Genomic DNA, 17,007 nt, shown 5'->3' with positions numbered 1-17,007 from the left:
TGCAGCCCACTTCTCTACAGCAATGCAGCCCGCACTTGTATACAGTAATGCAGCCCACATATAAAAGAACAATGTAGCCCACTTCTCTACAGCAATGCAGCCCGCACTTGTATACAGCAATGCAGCCCACATATAAATAACAATGCAGCCCAGTTGCCCATAAAGAAGCGGAACCAAGCAGTAGTCAAAAATAAAATAAAGCGAGGATAAAGAAGTTCAATAAAACAACCTTTATCTGCAAAAATTAGAAGTGATGTTAAATCAAGGCAACACTTCCTCGATGTTAGCCAGCTATAGAGCATGGCCTTTCTGATGTAGCCAATGTGCTCCACCCCAAACTTAGCAACTCGAACACCATCCCATGTCTGCAAGAATTGAAACATATAGAATCCACAATCATGCCTGCAATAAAAAGAATAAAAAACATCAGTTTCACAAAAATTAAGTGAAAAAAAACTTGAACGGTATGACACAGAAGGGCAGTAAAGAACGCACCCATTTGGCTGCAATGGGACAATGACATGTTTCAACACAAATCCATCAAGTGTGGGAGGATTTAGCGGCTCATCAGAACTCAAGCTACCTTCTTTCCATGCACGCTTGATATTTTTAACCATCCTCCTAAAAACCCCGACCGCATCAGGGCTGCCAGGTTTGTTGAGCGAGTCACGAAATTCAAACCGCCTTTCTTTCACATTTAACGCAACTACACAATAATGACCAACACCATCCCTCGTATCTGGCGGATCAAAAGTTGCAAAAAGGACCTGTTGGAAGCATGAATAAATAAATAAAATTATTATAACAAGAAAAAACAGAACGCTATAAAAACAAAACAGGCAAAATACACATAAAAACGTCTCTCATCATATCCTTTTTATCAACACGCTCCTCGACTTTTGAAGAGAACATCATTTTAACACTCCTGCCTACAGTACCACCATTCCAAATATTTGTCTGCAAATCAAAACCAAAAATCAAATAAGCAAAACAAGTCGTCGCACGAAATCAGAAAAGAAAATGAAAAAAATAAAACAAAAATTTCTGCATTCTTACACAAATATGGTACGGGACAACCATTGTCGGAGATCTCTTAAACTTATCTACCAGCAAAGAAACCCCAAGATCTACAAGCCTTGTAGTGAGCATCCCTTTATCCCAAAAGGATTGACCAACTTCGCCAATGCTACTACCACCCATCTCAGTTTTAAAAGCAATCATGTCCCTGAATTTTTCATGAAAAACTCAAACAGAAGATACTAAAAAAAATAACAACAAATAAAAATGGGTAAATACAAAAATTAGATAATACATATGAACAAAACAATTTCTAAAAAACCATACTTCTTCTTCTTGTCCTTCCGAGCCCTTGTAACAGCAGCGTACAACTCATTGTATCTTTTCAGAAGAGCTGGATCAATGCTCGACGGTGTCACAACAGGGAGTTCATCATCTGTAATAAAAAATATGAAGTTCACTTATACAAACAATGAAGTTTAAATATTAAGATAAGGGAATTCTGCTAGCTATTTTGAAAATTATAGAGAAAAGATCAAAGTTTCACTTATCATTGAACATCTAATACAGATACCATAGTAATTAAACAACATGAATGAGAAAAACATCAAACTGCACCATTAAAAAAATCTCTTGCCTTCAGTGTCAGAGTCTTCAGGCTGCTGTTCTTCAGAACTGAGCAAAATATTTTCTTGCATAGGTTGCGACGAATCCACCACAACCTCACTGGACTTTCCTTCTGCAGCAACATCAGCATTCTCTCAATTTACAACAGTCTGGTCAACAGCAGCTTCCTTAGATACTTCAACTACATGAGGCTCCACTATCGATACTTCCGGAACATCATTGGAAACTAGAGAGACAGGGGAAGCAACAACACTAGCAGCAGGGGCAACATTCTCCGGTGGCTTTTCAATGCCAACATCAGAATCTTCATGCCGACTGGTGGGAACAGCATCATGGGATGCTTGAGCTACAGAAGGATATGCACACTCAACGGCAACCGATACAGAAGCATCAACACTGACACGGCCATCAACAGCACAACTGCCCTGATTCAGATCAACGTGGACTTCCATGTTTTGTTCACCAACCTGTGGAAAGTTTAAAAAACACCCAGTAACACAAAAATAAGCATGCGGATAACCAACACAACAACACACAGCACACTTATGTCAAAAGACTGCTGGCAACATACACATAACAACTACAGTCCACATATGCAAAACAACACCAACACACGTGTGTCAAACACAACTACAACTGCAACCCACATATACATAAAAAAAATTGCAGTTCGCTTGGATAAACGCTGCAGTTCAGTTATGTTAAATACTGAAGCTCACGTACGTAAATAAGTATGGATCACGCATGCCAAAAAGAACTGCAGTTCACTTCTGTCAAACAGTGAAGATCACACATGTAAAACTATTGCAGCTAACATACGCAAATGAAAATGCATATGGATGAACATAACAGCGTACATCAAGTTTATAACAGACAACAAAAAATTAGATTACAACCCACTAACAGAACAAGTAATACAACTATACCTTATCAGCTACAACATCCAGAGGGGACGCTGCATCACCCAAGACCTCATCCTTCCCAGAGCAATCGTAAGTCTCTTTGTGCACATCACGAGCAACGACACCAGTCTACGGGCATAGAACAAACCAAAAACGAGAAATAAGATGGTAACGACCGAAAAAGAAAAAAACTCCAACTATGCACAAGCAGTACACACTTCACAACAGAGAAGTACACAAAAAAATATGGGAACCAAACAAATGTAAGTTCAAATAAAAAGGGAAGCATGAACAGACATGGCAGGAGTATTTATACCTGACGAACTCCATCATCTCTAGTTCCATCGACACCAGAAGATTCCACTCCAGCCTATAACAAAAAAAACAAAAATAGTGAGGAGCAGTCAACATAATACACAAAAAAAGGTCCAAAGCCACAAAAAACCTAGAACATACATTATCAGCGCCAACGCTAGCGTCCTGGCGGATCATTTCATCCACAATATGCCCAGCATCCTTCTCATACCGATCGCATTTTTCTTCTTGTGAATGTCTCAATTGAGCATACGAAGAACGAACATTTGTTACTGCAATCTTCAGGCTTTCAATCACACCACAATCAAAATTGTGAGCAGCAACAATATCTTCATCTCATGGGCCATGGCCAACAGGGAAAAAACCAGCAACTGTCCTCAACCTGTCACCAGAGGTTGGCAAATCTTCAGTCAGCTTCAAAACCTTCAGAAGAAGCTCATCAATCTCCTCATGCTTTTTCCCGCCAACAAATGTCTGTTTATAAGAGCTTGTATTATCAAACATCTGTCGAGGCATGAAACCACGAGTATGCGGCACCTCATCATCACAGGCAGGAAGCTGACTACAGATAGTCTCATAAAACCTATCATGAATGCTAGGCCCCGCATCAGAGCTACCGTGTACAACTACAACAGGACGGTTGTACACAATATCACCTGACGCCTTCCACTGCAAAAAAAAGACAACATGCAAAGAGAAGTACACATGTGAGTACTAGAAGAGTTCACATTTATAATGACTGCACATTTTTAAAAAAAATATGATATTAAAAAATCAGCTGCACTAACCGGCAGCTTCCCAAATTTGTAACTTTCCAAGTAAATCTTTCCCTTCACAAGCACATCCTCATTGTACAACTTCATTAGGTCCTTGGTCATCAGGTATGGCGCGTGTGGCGTCAACGTGTGCATGACTGAAAATTTGCGAAGCTTCAAGCAGTCAAGATACATAATCAGGGGGACAATGGCACAACCCTCTGCACAATTCTGCTTGCTGCCTTCTGATTGCCACCTAACCACAGCTGCCTGCAACTCATCAACAACAAGCTGACAAAAGTCCATCTGAGCCATAGCCGCATAATCCATGTTCTCTACCATCGCATCAACTCTACCCAAACGAACTGCAGGCCCCGGGCACAGCAAATTCTGGTAAAGTATCAGGAAGAACACCTTCACAGCAAGGTCAACACTCACATAATCATCTTCCTCCACCAACACCTTCAACTTCTCAAGCAAGTCCTTGACACCTATACTTTTTGAACGGTCAAAGACAAGCTCATCCTTGAGGGCAATCAACGATTCATCATGACCGCTTGAAGCAGGCATGGGTGCAGTGTGACGTCCCATAGGTAAATCAAAAATGTGATGAACTGCATCATGATTGATTCGAAGAACCCTGCCATTCCCAAAGTCCATTAACATAGTGGCAGGGTCAATCACTCCCATCAAATCGCACAGAAGAATGCGCGACACATTTTTCTTTACTGTCAGATCAAAGACAACACCAAATCTAGCATCCCTAACACGGCTGCAATGCCCCTCTTTCAACAAAGAAGCAACCTTGCAAACAGTGGGAAGCGACAAACGCATGGTCTTGTTAAATCAAGAATCATCTCCCTCACCATCATCTTCAGTTGCATTGCTCTTACTAGACTTCTTCCTCTGTGTAAAGGGAAATGCAGTCCACATTAGAAGATTAGGCATAAAAAAGAGACATAGAAAATACATAAAGAATAACAAATGAAGGAAACAAATGCAGTGCACTTCAACAAACCTTTGGAGCAACATCCACGTCCTCGCCAGAATCACCACCAACATCTTCGTCGACATCATCATGGGCACACTTGGGTACACTCTTAGATGAACCACAGTCTTTGCGTCTAGAAGGATGAACACCCTTCACATAATCAGCAAGCACAAAGTCGTCGTCATCAGAATTGGGACCTTCAGTGACATGTAGTCGTTTGCGCTGAGGATCATCACTTCCACCAACTTCAGCGGTTCTCTTGCCAAGATTCTTCTTCATTCCAGCAACAGGTGGACTCCGCCGAGGTGTACCACCTTCCTCAGCAACAGTACTCAACCTATTCTTCACCTTGCCAAATTTACCACCCTTGGAACCATCTGCATTTCTCCTCTGCTTCTCCTTTTCAGCAAACTCTTTTGACTCAATTTCAAACCTCAACTTCTTCTTGCTTTGCTTCAACTCATATTGACGAAGCTGTTCCGGGACCATCCAATCCTGTGTAACTTCCTTTGTACCATCAACAGACTGCGACTGTGTTTCAGACAAGACAGGACGTCTCTGATCAAAGCTCACACCAACATTACCCTCTGCAAAATAATGGTCAATCAATTGAGTAACCTCCTCAAACCCAGGCGCCCCAGCATGGAAAACAGACACTGCATCAAAATAAAGTTTGTCTATGCTCGTTAAAAATTGCACAAAAAGAACAAATGCAGTACAGTTAGACATATAAATGTAGTGCTCAACCATAAACTCAAAATAAAAAATAATGCATTGTACAAAAAACTTGAATAAAACAACAATGCAGTTCACAAGTACATACACTGGAGGTCACATACAAAAATAAAATGCAGTGCTGCATATAATAAATTCACGGATATTCGCAACAAAAATGTCGAACTAGATAAAACAAAGCATACACAAAAATAAACAAATTAATCACATACCAGAAGAAGGAGCCACACTTATAGGAGAAGATTCAATCGGCGAATTCACTTGATGTCCTCCCTCGACACCATGATCCTTACCACCAGGACAAGGAGAGACAATTGGTGTATCATTATGAGCACTGCAATCACCTGCTAGATTAAAAAAAACAAGAAAAAAGAAATTACAAAAACATCACATGACAAAATAATGCAAACGAACGCTGACAACTACAGAGCATAACCCAATATGCAGGATGAATTAGGAAACTAGATAAACATCAAACAAAATAAACAAAGCCTAACGAATAAGCACTCCACATACCCTGAACTCCTCCTCCCGGCCTGCTCGGCGAAGACATAGCGTTTCCCTGCAACACAAAGGACGAAGTGACAGACATAAGCAACAAAATCGGCGAAAATCTCACGAAACCCTAGATCCGCATTGCTACACACAATTATCGACTTCAAAACAAGATAAAATCGACTGCCTACGAAAAATTACACAAGCAAAAAGAGCTACAGCAACTACAAGAATCACAAAAGCAAGGCGAGGGGACAATCAACACCGAGCCAAGCGGAACGTACCGAAGAAAAGTGTGCGGCGACGGCGGCGGGAAGGGGGAAGGGGGGGCGGCGACGGGAACAGACAGGAAAGGGCTGCGGGAGCGCAGCGGCAAGGGCTCATGGAGCGGGCAGTGACGCCGAATGCAGGAATAAGGACCTCTTAAAGGCGGCGGTTCTCCGGGCGACGGCGGTTGCTGCGCGCGACGGCGGTTTTGCCCGAGGGAGAGATGCCTCCGGAGAAACTGCAAGAGAGGAGAGGGGATTGTTCTCAGTCTCTTTCTTTGACAGCGGAGCAGTGGAATAGCCTGGAAACGATATGTAGGAGGCCCGTGTGTCGCAAAAGGGTCACAAATAATGGGCCGGCCCAAAAACAGCCCGGACAAAATAAGCCAGTCTACATCAAAACGCACATATTACTAAAAAACAACAAAACAAACATGATGCAGTTCTCTGTGAAGAATCATGAAGTTCAAACGGTAAAACAACTAATAAAATACATACAGTTCGTAAAAAAAGTTAAAATCAAAAACAAAACGCATGTTAAGAAAACACATCCGAAAAAAGTCTACCTTCAATTAAGTGCCACACAAAAAAATGTGCCCCTCCCTCCGCTCTCCCCTTAAACCTCCTGTACAGTGATGTAAGCACAGGCAAAAAAACAAATGCAGTACATACTGCTAGAAAAATGCAGTGCATTTCTATACGGGATGTAGTGCGCCATTATGCATTTCTTTTTCGGGACAAAGAAAAACGCGAACGCGGAAAAAGTAAACGCAGTGTGCAAGTACACGAATGTGCAGTACAGTATCATAAACAATGCAGTACAGTCGTAATTTGCTAAGAAGTGCAGTCCCGTACATTCGAAAAAAAAGATTACAAAAAAAGTAAAAACATGGGAACAAAAATGAGAACTGTACATGCAGTAAGGAATGAAGTTCACATCTAGTACATAACCATGATCAATGCAGTGCACCGATGATTTACCAAAAAGCAGTGCACTCCACGACATTAAAAAGCATACAAAGAATAAAAACTGATCACCCAAATGATACCAGCCCCAGCCACACAAAATTTGACAACGTACATGCGTCTCTGAACTACCCGAACACAGGCCAACAAAACCGACTAAGAAAAAAAATAAGTTCAAAAAAAAAGTGGAGGGGGCCCCCCACCCCCCTCCCTCCCATTTCCCTACCCGTCCCGTGCAAGGGACTGCAATAAGTACCAGCAAAAACAAGATGCAGTACGGTGCGGTAGAAGTATGCAGTGCATTCCGTTGCGCAATGCAGACCACCGAAGCATATAGCAAAGACACGCAAAAAACGATGAAGTACACATATGTATACAATGTTGCAGTTCTGATTTGTACGCAACGCAGTGCGTAAGTGTAATCAATGCAGTTATGTTGTCACGCAGTATACATCTATAAAACATGACAAAATGCCCGTTTGCATAGAAAAAGGTGGTGGTTAAAAAAAATGTCCCGATCAAAAATAAAACAAACCCACCTTAAAAAAAACCCACGTTTGCATACATCCACCCGATCAGAGCAGTTCCATCGCCACAAGCCCACGATCACAGATGCAAAAACCAAACCACGATCCGCACAACCGCATCATCAGCGCGATCGTGCAGTTCATCCGACGAGGCCATCCCACCCCGCGCCCTCCCCTTAAATTCACACCCCTGCCAAAGGCCTTCTCATCCACAAACAACACAAGTATCCATTGCGCTCCCACCAAAAGCACCAAGCCCTGCCACCGGCGATGACGTTCACCGACGAGTACAATGGCGACAACACCGTGGAGGTGCACGGCAACACCAAGTTGCACGTCATCCACACCAATGACAGGAAGCAAATGGCGATCACCCTCGCGCAGTACGAGCGCCACCTCAGCCTCTAGCGCCACAAGATCGTCGGCATTGATCTCGAGTACGACAACGACCCTGAAGCGACGCAGAAACCCGCCCTCTGCCAGCTCTCCATCGGTAAGAATCACCCGGTGCTGCTCTTCCAAATGAGCGACAGTGAAAGGTGCACCGTCTTCGACAACTTCCTCGCCGACCCCAGTACACCTTTGCAGGCTTCTCCATCAACGGCGACAAAACCAGGCTGGAGCGCGTCAAATTGGAGGTCGCCAACTTCATCAACATCCAGAAGGAGTGGAGGGTGCCCGAGGCAACCAAGCCATTGGAATCCCTCGGAGACGTCTCCGGTGTGCTCATCGACGACTACTACAACAACATGAAGAAGAAGATCACCAACGACGAGCACCAGCGCTGGGCCATCCTGCCTCTGTCCAAGAGGCACATCGAGTACGCGGCAAAGGACGCCTAAGGAGCGTACGAGATATGGAACCGCATCACCCTCACCCAGGACGGCCTTCGCCGTGCAATGCTGGCGAAGGAGGAGCCCCCAAGAAGCGCGCCAGGAGCAGCTGGGGATGGGGAGAGCCTGACTGGTGAAGAAGAAGATGGTGCCGGCCAGGAGCCAACAATGCCAGCGTTCTTTTAGAATTATCATCAAATTTGCTTTCTGTTGTTTGCTTATGTATCGTTAGTTTGCTTGTGTGCTGAACCTAGTTTGCTTGCCATGCACAATCGCTTTGTAATGATGAACTCTGATTATGTTAGTTTGCTTTCTGTTCAACTTAGCTTGCTGGTGATGAAATTGTCGTACAGAATATCTGTGATAATTTGTTTTCGGTTGTTTGCTAATGTATCATTAGATTCGAGCAGTGAAGAAAATGAAAAAAGAGTTGCAGTGTGCAAACAGGACATATGCAGTGCAAGTTGTGTATGAATGCAGTACAGAATCTGTCCAATGAAGTCTTAACATACCTAACAAAGCGGTGCACGAACCTAAATTTGAAAAAAGAATACATAAGAGCAAAACCAGAAATTGAGAAACGCAAACACGTAAATAATCAATGAAGTACAAAAATATATGAACGTGCAGTACAGAACCATAATCAACGCATTACGCGTATGATTTACTAAGCAGTGCACTCCCATACATTGGGAAAAAAGATTACATAATAGCAAAAAGATGGAAACAAAAAAATGGCAACTGTACATGCAGTACGTAATGCGTACACATGCAGTACAGAACCCTAATCAATGGAGTGCAAGATCCCGACATTGAAAAAAACACCTAAGAAAGAAAAATAAAAAGAAAAAAATGACCACCCAGGTGGCACCCGCCCCAGCCAGTCTCGTAATAGGTCTGCGCCCACAGAAGGCGAGTCGTTCTGAGTCACAGTGCATGGGGCCGACCACACATGGGCCCACAGGCCAGAGAGCATACAGCTGCGAGCGCCGTGTTTAAGCGCCCAAATAAGTAACAAGAGGAATTCGACATAGATGCCTCGCCACCGCTTATAAACATGTCGGCCGCGCCTTCCGCAGGCGAGGTGGGACTAAACATTAGACCGCACACAGCGCACCGGGAACCAGCCGTATGCTCACAGGCCGACCTGGGCCCAATTGCGTCTTCACTACTAGAACACAGGGCCAACAAAAAAAAGAAAGGCCAATGAAAAAAAATGCTACATACCATACACAAACACAGGCCCAACCACGCGTTCGTAGTTTGCCGTGATATGACAATGCAGTTCGCTATTTTCAAGTAAGCAGTCCTGTTGCTTCTTAAATGCATTCGTGTTCACTGAATCACACCCAATCCACCACCTAACGCCAACCACACCATTTATTACTTCCATTGCACGATTGGTTGCATAAAAACTTATCCATTCGTGCTACAGACTAACACAACTCCTCCCCCCGTTCCTCATTTTCCTCAAAACGTAGATCTAGGGTTCATGCCATCCACAACTCTTCTCTGGAATTCCACTGAACCCGCCATGGACTGTAAGTGCGAGTGCTTGGCAAGGATGGCTCCGGTAGCGGACACATGCGTCTACACAGAAGGCCTACAGCTCACCAACACCGAGTGGCGCAGCATTCTTGGCTGCCTGATGATACCCAATAGGGGGTTTCGTGCACCATTTCTTCATCGCCTCACAACCGCAGATCTACAGGAAAGTTGGGTATGTTTTTCCACTCACAATTTTTGGACATAAATTAGACTGCAAATACACATCTGAATATATAGTTCAATCAATTTGTTCAGTAATATCAACAAAAATACAAAACAGAATTTGTATTCTTGTTCAGATCTGTTAGCTATTAAGACTAGATGCTTCCACCTATCTTTCTTCAGTACCACACCATGTATCGACATATGTACAAAAAAGGGTCAGTAGATAAGTTGCAGTTATCTTAACATGCTGGAGAAGTACACTGTTACTGACATTGCAGTGCACACATGTTGCAGTATAATATATATCCCAGTAAAACTAGGAGTCAATTGCGTATATAAGTTTGTTCATACATTGCAACTACTTTACAAAATACAATCATATGTATGTAACTATTTAAGTAAACATAAACAAATCATACTAAGTATAAAACAAAAACATTTGCTGTTTACTTACAAATTCTTTTTCCACCCATTACAATATGCAGAAACTGCCATCCACAATAAAATTTCATGCTCCGAGTTCAGGGAAGCTTACTTTGGAGACAGAACATAAGAATGGCTATGGAGACATGGAAGCTGACTACCACATCGACTCTGAAGACTGCATCAACATAACTACTGGTTGGAAATATTTTGTCTCCCAGAATGGTTTTGAGGCCGGAGAAGTGGCCATGGTCTTTTTCTACAAAGAAGAAGACTCCATCAAGTTTACAATATTTGCACTCCACGTTGTCTAATATGAAGCAACCAATATTTCTAATGCTTTGCTTAAGTTGTATGTGTTGGGGAACGTAGTCATTTCAAAAATTTCCTACGCACACGCAAGATCATGGTGATGCATAGCAACGAGAGGGGAGAGTGTGATCTACGTACCCTTGTAGACCGACAGCGGAAGCGTTAGCATAACGCGGTTGATGTAGTCGTACGTCTTCACGGCCCGACCGATCAAGCACCGAAACTACGGCACCTCCGAGTTCTAGCACACGTTCAGCTCGATGACGATCCCCGGACTCCGATCCAGCAAAGTGTCGGGGAAGAGTTCCGTCAGCACGACGGCGTGGTGATGATCTTGATGTACTACCGTCGCAGGGCTTCGCCTAAGCACCGCTACAATATTATCGAGGACTATGGTGGCAGGGGGCGCAGCACACGGCTAAGAATATGATCACGTGGATCAACTTGTGTTCCTCTGGGGTGCCCCTGCCTCCGTATATAAAGGCTCAAGGGGGGGTGCGGCCGGCCTTGGAGAGGCGCGCCAGGAGGTGTCCTACTCCCTCCGGGAGTAGGATCCCCCCCAATCCTAGTTGGAATAGGATTCGCGGAGGGGGGAAAAGAGGAAAGGGGGCCGGCCCCTTCTCCTTGTCCTATTCAGACCAAGCGAGGGGACGGGCGCGCGGCCCATCTCTGGCTGCCTCTTCTCTTTTCCACTAAGGCCCACTAAGGCCCATATATCTCCCGGGGGGTTCCGGTAACCTCCCGGTACTCCGGTAAAATCCTGATTTCACCCGGAACACTTCCGATATCCAAACATAGGCTTCCAATATATCAATCTTTATGTCTCGACCATTTCGAGACTCCTCCTCATGTTCGTGATCACATTTGGGACTATGAACAACCTTCGGTACATCAAAATGTATAAACTCATAATATAACTGTCATCGAAACCTTAAGCGTGCGGACCCTACGGGTTCGAGAACAATGTAGACATGACCGAGACACGTCTCCGGTCAATAACCAATAGCGGGATCTGGATGCCCATATTGGTTCCTACATATTCTACGAAGATCTTTATCGGTCAGACCGCATAACATACGTTGTTCCCTTTGTCATCGGTATGTTCCTTGCCCGAGATTCGATCGTCGGTGTCCAATACCTAGTTAAATCTCGTTACCGGCAAGTCTCTTTACTCGTTCCGTAATACATCATCCCGCAACTAACTCATTAGTTGCAATGCTTGCAAGGCTTAAGTGATGTGCATTACCGAGAGGGCCCAGAGATACCTCTCCGACGATCGGAGTGACAAATTCTAATCTCAAAATACGTCAACCCAACATGTACCTTTGGAGACACCTGTAGAGCACCTTTATAATCACCCAGTTACGTTGTGACGTTTGGTAGCACACAAAGTGTTCCTCCAGCACACGGGAGTTACATAATCTCATAGTTATAGGAACATGTATAAGTCATGAAGAAAGCAATAGCAACATACTAAACGATCGGGTGCTAAGCTAATGGAATGGGTCATGTCAATCAGATCATTCAACTAATGATGTGATCCCGTTAATCAAATGACAACTCTTTGTCCATGGTTAGGGAACATAACCATCTTTGATTAACGAGCTAGTCAAGTAGAGGCATACTAGTGACACTCTGTTTGTCTATCTATTCACACATGTATTATTTTTCCGGTTAATACAATTCTAGCGTGAATAATAAACCTTTATCTTGATATAAGGAAACAAATAATAACTTTATTATTTCCTCTAGGGAATATTTCCTTCAGTCTCCCACTTGCACTAGAGTCAATAATCTAGATTACGCAGTAATGATTCTAACACCCATGGAGCTTTGGTGCTGATCATGTTTTGCTCGTGGAAGAGGCTTAGTCAACGGGTCTGCTACATTCAGCTCCGTATGTATCTTGCAAATTTCTATGTCTCCCACCTGGACTAGATCCCGGATGGAATTGAAGCGTCTTTTGATGTGTTTGGTTCTCTTGTGAAACCTGGATTCCTTTGCCAAGGCAATTGCAGCAGTATTGTTACAAAAGATCTTCATTGAACCCGATGCACTTGGTATGACACCTAGATCGGATATGAACTCCTTCATCCAGACTCCTTCATCTGCTGCTTCCGAAGCAGCTATGTACTCCACTTCACATGTAGATCCCGCCACGACGCTTTGTTTAGAACTGCACCAACTGACAGCTCCACCGTTTAATGTAAACACGTATCCGATTTGCGATTTAGAATCGTCCGGATCAGTGTCAAAGCTTGCATCAACGTAACCGTTTACGATGAGCTCTTTGTCACCTCCATATACGAGAAACATATCCTTAGTCCTTTTCAGGTATTTCAGGATGTTCTTGACCGCTGTCCAGTGATCCACTCCTGGATTACTTTGGTACCTCCTTGCCTGGTACACAGCATTGCATACATGATAGAGCCTATGGCTGAAGCATAGGGAACATCTTTCATTTTCTCTCTATCTTCTGCAGTGGTCGGGCATTGAGTCTGACTCAACTTCATACCTTGTAACACAGGCAAGAACCCTTTCTTTGCTTGATCCATTTTGAACTTCTTCAAAATCTTGTCAATGTATGTGCTTTGTGAAAGTCCAATTAAACGTCTTGATCTATCTCTATAGATCTTTATGCCTAATATGTAAGCAGCTTCACCGAGGTCTTTCATTGAAAAACTCTTATTCAGGTATCCCTTTATGCTATCCAGAAATTCTATATCATTTCCAATCAGTAATATGTCATCCACATATAATATCAGAAATGCTACAGAGCTCCCACTCACTTTCTTGTAAATACAGGCTTCTCCGAAAGTCTGTATAAAACCAAATGCTTTGATCACACTATCAAAGTGTTTATTCCAACTCCGAGAGGCTTGCACCAATCCATAAATGGATCGCTGGAGCTTGCACACTTTGTTATCTCCCTTTGGATCGACAAAACCTTCCGGTTGCATCATATACAACTCTTCTTCCAGAAATCCATTCAGGAATGCAGTTTTGACATCCATCTGCCAAATTTCATGATCATAAAATGCGGCAATTGCTAACATGATTCGGACAGACTTAAGCATCGCTACGGGTGAGAAGGTCTCATCGTAGTCAACCCCTTGAACTTGTCGAAAACCTTTTGCGAGCAGTCGAGCTTTGTAGACAGTAATATTACCGTCAGAATTAGTCTTCTTCTTGAAGATCCATTTATTCTCAATTGCTTGCCGATCATCGGGCAAGTCAACCAAAGTCCATACTTTGTTCTCATACATGGATCCCATCTCGGATTTCATGGCTTCAAGCCATTTTGCGGAATCTGGGCTCACCATCGCTTCTTCATAGTTCGTAGGTTCATCATGATCTAGTAGCATGATTTCCAGAATAGGATTACCGTACCACTCTGGCGTGGATCTTACTCTGGTTGATCTACGAGGTTCAGTAGTATCTTGTTCTGAAGTTTCATGATCATTATCATTAGCTTCCTCACTAATTGGTGTAGGTGTCGCAGAAACAGTTTTCTGTGATGTACTACTTTCCAATAAGGGAGCAGGTACAGTTACCTCGTCAAGTTCTACTTTCCTCCCACTCACTTCTTTTGAGAGAAACTCCTTCTCTAGAAAGGATCCATTCTTAGCAACGAATGTCTTGCCTTCGGATCTGTGATAGAAGGTGTACCCAACAGTCTCCTTTGGGTATCCTATGAAGACACATTTCTCCGATTTGGGTTCGAGCTTATCAGGTTGAAGCTTTTTCACATAAGCATCGCAGCCCCAAACTTTAATAAACGACAACTTTGGTTTCTTGCCAAACCATAGTTCATAAGGCGTCGTCTCAACGGATTTTGATGGTGCCCTATTTAACGTGAATGCGGCCGTCTCTAAAGCATAACCCCAAAACGATAGCGGTAAATCAGTAAGAGACATCATAGATTGCACCATATCTAGTAAAGTACGATTACGACGTTCGGACACACCATTACGCTGAGGTGTTCCGGGTGGCGTGAGTTGCGAAACTATTCCGCATTGCTTCAAATATACACCAAACTCGTAACTCAAATATTCTCCTCCATGATCAGATCGTAGAAACTTTATTTTCTTGTTACAATGATTTTCAACTTCACTCTGAAATTCTTTGAACTTTTCAAATGTTTCAGACTTATTTTTCATTAAGTAGATATACCCATATCTGCTTAAGTCATCTGTGAAGGTGAGAAAATAACGATATCCGCCACGAGCATCAATATTCATCGGACCACATACATCTGTATGTATGATTTCCAACAAATCTGTTGCTCTCTCCATAGTGCCGGAGAACGGTGTTTTAGTCATCTTGCCCATGAGGCACGGTTCGCAAGTACCAAGTGATTCATAATCAAGTGGTTCCAAAAGCCCATCAGTATGGAGTTTCTTCATGCGCTTTATACCGATATGACCTAAACGGCAGTGCCACAAATAAGTTGCACTATCATTATCAACTCTGCATCTTTTGGCTTCACCATTATGAATATGTGTGTTACTACTATCGAGATTCATCAAAAATAGACCACTCTTCAAAGGTGCATGACCGTAAAAGATATTACTCATATAAATAGAACAACCATTATTCCCTGATTTAAATGAATAACCGTCTCGCATTAAACAAGATCCAGATATAATGTTCATGCTCAACGCTGGCACCAAATAACAATTATTTAGGTCTAATACTAATCCCGAAGGTAGATGTAGAGGTAGCGTGCCGACCGCGATCACATCGACTTTGGAACCATTTCCCACGCGCATCGTCACCTCGTCCTTTGCCAGTGTTCGCTTAATCCGTAGTCCCTGTTTTGAGTTGCAAATATTAGCAACAGAACCAGTATCAAATACCCAGGTGCTACTGCGAGCTCTAGTAAGGTACACATCAATAACATGTATATCACATATACCTTTGTTCACCTTGCCATCCTTCTTATCCGCCAAATACTTGGGGCAGTTCCGCTTCCAGTGACCAGTCTGCTTGCAGTAGAAGCACTCAGTTTCAGGCTTAGGTCCAGACTTGGGTTTCTTCTCTTGGGCAGCAACTTGCTTGATGTTCTTCTTGAAGTTCCCCTTCTTCTTCGCTTTGCCCTTTTTCTTGAAACTAGTGGTCTTGTTGACCATCAACACTTGATGCTCCTTTTTGATTTCTACCTCCGCAACTTTCAGCATTGCGAAGAGCTCGGGAATAGTCTTATTCATCCCTTGCATATTATAGTATATCACGAAGCTCTTGTAGCTTGGTGGTAGTGATTGGAGAATTCTGTCAATGACGCAATCATCTGGAAGATTAACTCCCATCTGAATCAAGTGATTATTATACCCAGACATTTTGAGTATATGCTCACTGACAGAACTGTTCTCCTCCATCTTGCAGCTATAGAACTTATTGGAGACTTCATATCTCTCAATCCGGGCATTTGCTTGAAATATTAACTTCAACTCCTAGAACATCTCATATGGTCCATAACGTTCAAAACGTCTTTGAAGTCCCGATTCTAAGCCGTTAAGCATGGTGCACTAAACTATCGAGTAGTCATCAGCTTTGCTCTGCCAGACGTTCATAACATCTGGTGTTGCTCCAGCAGTAGGCCTGGCACCCAGCGGTGCTTCCAGGATGTAATTTTTCTGTGCAGCAATGAGGATAATCCTCAAGTTACGGACCCAGTCCGTGTAATTGCTACCATCATCTTTCAACTTTGCTTTCTCAAGGAACGCATTAAAATTCAACGGAACAACAGCACGGGCCATCTATCTACAATCAAACATACATAAGCAAGATACTATCAGGTACTAAGTTCATGATAAATTTAAGTTCAATTAATCATATTAATTAAGAACTCCCACTTAGATAGACATCCCTCTAATCTTCTAAGTGATCACGTGATCCAAATCAACTAAACCATAACCGATCATCACGTGAAATGGAGTAGTTTTCAATGGTGAACATCACTATGTTGATCATATCTACTATATGACTCACGCTCGATCTTTTGATCTCAGTGTTCCGAGGCCATATCTGCATATGCTAGGCTCGTCAAGTTTAACCTGAGTATTCTGCGTGTGCAAAACTGTCTTGCACCCGTTGTAGATGGACGTAGAGCTTATCACACCCGATCATC

The sequence above is a fragment of the Triticum dicoccoides genome, chromosome 6A (genome assembly GCF_002162155.2).
Source record: "Triticum dicoccoides isolate Atlit2015 ecotype Zavitan chromosome 6A, WEW_v2.0, whole genome shotgun sequence".
NCBI lineage: Eukaryota > Viridiplantae > Streptophyta > Magnoliopsida > Poales > Poaceae > Triticum > Triticum dicoccoides.
The sequence above is the reverse complement of the archived record's forward strand: the minus strand, read 5'-3'. Positions refer to the sequence as shown.